Here is a 5,073-nt window from a genome sequence, read left to right on the forward strand (position 1 = left end):
CCATGGCTCTGGTTTAATTTATATTTAACTGGGTTGAGAGTGGGAGTGGGAGAGGTTACATTGTCCCAGTAACTGACTCCAGAGTAACCTAGAGTCAACATTGTAGGACTCATAATAATATCTACTGTCCAGCTAAGACATGCACCAATAATAATTGTAATTTGTAACAACAATAAATGTAATAGATAGCATCTAATCTTTATTACAAAACTCACAAGGTAGGTACTAATATTATTGTCATTTTACAGATGGGAAACAGGCCAAAACAGGTTAAGGGACTTGTCTAAGGTTCTTCATCCATGAAGTGGAAGAACTGGGGTTCATCTCAGCATGTCCAACTCCAGACTTTGTGCTCTTAACCAATTTCTTTATTTTTTTAAATATTTTTTAAAATTTCTTTTAATTTTTTTTTTTTTTTTTTTTTTTTTTTCTTTTTAAAAATAAAATAAATAATTTTTTTAAAGAGATGGGGTTTCACCATGTTGGCCACGCTGGTCTTGAACTTCTGACCTCAGGTGATCCACCTGCCTCGGCCTCCCAAAGTACTGGGATTACAGGCATGAGCCACTGCACCCGGCCTGCTCTTAACCAATTTCACACGTACTAGTTGAAATCTTTGTTATAAAGTATATGTCATATAGTATGTATCAGATAGTATCATTGATGTACACATGCCTGCATCCATTACAGTCCAGGTACTCTGTTAGGCACTAGAGATTCAGCGCTGAACAAGACAGACTTGTTCTTGGGTTTGCAGTCTGTAAGGGGAGTCAAATGTTAAAGAAATAAGAGCACAGATAATTCAGGTAACTGCTGTCACTATAAGTTCTATGAGATACATACTAAGAGAACATATATCAAGAAAGTTAATCTAGTTTGAGGATCAGCAAAAGCCCCCCTGAGAAGGTCATGAGGATGAACAGAATTGACAGGAAAGGATTAGATACAGGATGTGGGAATGTCGTTCTAGGCAAAGGGAACTGTGTTCAAAGGTGTGGTGGGAAGGAATGTGTCTTGTTTTAGGAGGTGAAAAGGCCTATATATTCTTCCTAGAGCAGGGGTTGGCAGATTTTTCCTACAAAAGGCCAGAAAGTAAATATTTCAGTCTTTGTAGATCACATGGTTCCTGTAGTAATTACTCAACTTTGTTGTTGAAGTGCAAAAGCAGCCATAGACAGCATGTAAGACAACATCCTGATGGCTGTGGAAGTGTTTCAATAGAACTTTATTTTCTAGAAATAGGCCCTTACTAGCAAGAAGGCAGTAGTGTGCTGACCCCTACACTAGAGCACTCCAAGGGGATGATGGGATGAGTTGAAACTGGTGAGGTGAGTAGGTCATTCTTAGGAGGCTGGTATTAATTCCCCATTTTATTGATGAGAAAATTGTGACATGAGAGACATGAAGTAACTTACCAGAAATCAACCAGCTGGTAGTTAGCAGATCCATGATTCAAAAGCAATCTGTTTGACTCCATAGACTAGGTCTCTCACTCTCTTTTCTCTCTCTTTCTTTTTTTCTCCCTTCCTTTTCTTTCTCCCTTCCTTCCTTCCCCTCCTTTCACAGATCCACAATTCAAAAGCAATCTGTTTTGACTCCATAGACTATGTCTCTCTTTCTCTTTTCTCTCTCTCTGTCCCCTTCATCCCTCCCTCCTTCCCTCCCCCCTTCCTTCCTTCCTTCCTTCCCTCCCTCCCTCTCTCTCCCTCTCTCTTTCCTTCTTTCTCTTTCTTCCTTCCTTCTCTCCCTTCCTTTCCCCTTCTTTTCCTTCCCTTCCCTCCCCTTCCTTTCCTTTATTTCATTTTTTTTTTTTAGAGACAGGGTCTTACTCTGCCACCCAGACTGGAGTGCAGTGGTATAATCTCTGTTCACTATAGTCTTGACTTTCTTGGTCAAGCATTCCTCCTGCTTCAACCTCCTGACTAGCTAGGTGCACACCACCGTACCTGGATAATTTTTCATTTTTTGTAGAGGCAGGGTCTCACTGTGTTGCCCAGGCTGATCTTGAACTCCTGGCCTCAAATGATTCTCCTGCCTTGGCCTCTCAAAGTGCTGGGATTACAGGCATAGCCACTATGCCTGGCAACTTCTTTAAAAAATTTTTTTATTTTATCAGATTGCAGTCGTGACAGTTTTTCAAATATCTAACACTTTATAGATATATAATGTATATCTGTAATCCACCCCCTCAAAATCCCAGTTTTCCAAAAAGATCACTATCTTAATACACATTCCTCCAACTTTTTCTATACCTTAACATATATTCTGTTTAAAAAGTAAAAATGAGACTATGTTTTCACACTGTCTACAACTTCTTTTTTTTTTTTTAATTTACCAATATAGCATGGGCATTTTCCCCTGTTAATATACATGGATGCACTTCATTATTTATAATAATGTGTCATAGTTCACTGAAGGATTTAACCAGTTTCCTTTTGATGGATATTTGGGTGATCCTTGACCTGATATCTTGAGGTGTTTGAGCCATGCCTGTAGTCATACCAATTCTCCCAGTCTTTCTTTCTTTTTTTTTTTTTTTGAGACGGAGTTTCGCTCTCGTTACCCAGGCTGAAGTGCAATGGCACGATCTCGGCTCACCACAACCTCCGCCTCCTGGGTTCAGGCAATTCTCCTGCCTCAGCCTCCTGAGTAGCTGGGATTACAGGGGCCCACCACCACACCCGGCTAATTTTTTGTATTTTTAGTAGAGATGGGGTTTCACCATGTTGACCAGGATGGTCTCGATCTCTTGACCTCGTGATCCACCCGCCTCGGCCTCCCAAAGTGCTGGGATTACAGGCGTGAGCCACCGCGCCCGGCTCTCCCAGTCTTTCAAGTGAAGGATTGTCTTAGTTCATTTGGGCTGCTATGCCAAAATACCATAAACTGGGTAGACTGGAGCAGAGATTAGTGAAATAGAGAACAGAAAAACAATAGAGAAAATCAATAAAACCAAACCCTGTCTCTTTGAAAAAAATCAACAAAATTGACAAACCTATCCCAGATTGATCAAAAACAGAACACTCAAATTACTATAATCAGAAATTAAAGATGGCATAGTACTTATAATCTTATAGAAATAAAAAAAAAAGGATTGTAAAGAAATGCAGTGAACAATTTTATGGTAATCAGCTAACTTAGATAAAACATAAAATTTCCTAGAAAGACACATACACACTAGGCCGAGCTCAGTGGCTCACACCTGTACTCCCAACACTTTGGGAGGCCAAGGCAGGCGGATCACGAGGTCAAGAGATAGAGACTATCCCGGCCAACATGGTGAAACCCCGTCTCTACTAAAAAATACAAAAATTAGATGGGCATGGTGGTGTGTGCCTGTAGTCCCAGCTACTTGGGAGGCTTGAGGCAGTAGAATCACTTGAACCCAGGAGGCGGAGGTTGCAGTGAGCCGAGATCTTGCCACTGCACTCCAGCCTGGTGATAGACTCCATTAAAAAAAAAAAAAAAAAAGACACATACCAAAACTGACTCAAGAAACAGGCAATCTGAGGAGATGTATAATAAATAAAGAGATTAGTAATACTTCCTAAAAAACAAACTACTTACAAAGAAAAGCTCAGATGGCCTCACTGGTGATTTCTATAAAACATTTAAAAAATTAATACCAATTCTTTTTTAAAAACTTGCAATAAATAGGAGAGGAAGAAACACTTTCTAGTTTATTCTGTGAGGCTAATTTTACCTTGAAATTGAAATTCGACAAAGACATAATAAGAAAACTACAGACGAGGCTGGTCTTGGTGGCTCATGCCTGTAATCCCACCCAGCACTTTGGGAGGCTAAGGTGGGCAGATCACAAGGTCAAGAGATCAAGAACATCCTGGCCAACATGGTGAAACCCCGTCTCTACTAAAAATACAAAAAAAATTAGCTGGGCATGGTGGTGTACACCCGTAGTCCCAGCTACTTGGGAGGCTGAGGCAGGAGAATCGCTTGAACCCAGCAGGCAGAGGTTGTGGTTGCAGTGAGCCAAGATCGTGCCACTGCACTCCAGCCTGGCAACAGGGCAAGAGGATGTCTCAAAAAAAAAAAAAAAAAAAAAACCCCAAAAAACTACAGACCAATATTCTTCTGTGAACACGGATGCAAAATTCCTCAACAAAATACTAGCCAGCAACATATAAAAAGGATATACTGCCTCAGTGGGATATATTCCAGGAATTCAAGCTTGGTTTACCATCCAAAATCAAGTATTACACTATATTTTTTTGGTAGAAAAAACAAAAACCACATGATCATCTCAACAGATGCAGAAAAGGCAACTGACAAAATCCAACACCCCTCATGATAACAAACAAACAAAAACACTCAGCAAACTAGGAATAGAAGGAAACTTCCTCAACATGATAAAAGGCAAATATAAAAAACCCTACAGTTAATATCATAGTTAATAGTTAAAATTGGATGCTTTCCCGCTAAGATTAGAGCATACCCATTCTTGCTACTTCTATTCAATATTGTACTGGATGTTCTAGTCAGGACAATTAGGCACGATACAGAAATAAAAGGCACCCAGATTGGAAAGTAAGAAGTAAGACTATTTTTATTTGCAGATGGCATGATCTTGTATACAGAAAATTCTAAGAAATCAATGAAAACAATGACAGCTAACAAAGGCATTCAGCAAGATTGCTAATACAAGATCAGTATAAAATCAGTATAAAATTTCTGTATATTTGCAATAAACAACCTGTAATGAAGTTAAGAAAACAATTTTGCCCAGGCTGGTCTTGAACTCCAGGACTCAAGTGATCTGCCTGTCTCTACTAAAAAATACAAAAGAAATTAGCCGGGCATGGAGGCCTGCACCTGTAGTCCTGGTTATTCCAGAGGCTGAGGCAGGAGAATTGTCTAAACCTGGGAGGCGGAGGTTGCAATGAGCCAAGATCACACCACTGCACTCCAGCCCGGGCGACAGAGCAAGACTTTGTCTCTAAAAAAATAAAAAATAAAATAAAATAATTCCTAAGTCGAAACCCACATGCTCATCAACAGTAAATGGATATTCAAATAATGGTGTATTCAGATATTCAGTAAAATGGTGTATTCAGA

This window comes from Sapajus apella, unplaced genomic scaffold (genome assembly GCF_009761245.1).
Source record: "Sapajus apella isolate SASKATOON/1434 unplaced genomic scaffold, GSC_monkey_1.0 scaffold33, whole genome shotgun sequence".
Lineage (NCBI taxonomy): Eukaryota > Metazoa > Chordata > Mammalia > Primates > Cebidae > Sapajus > Sapajus apella.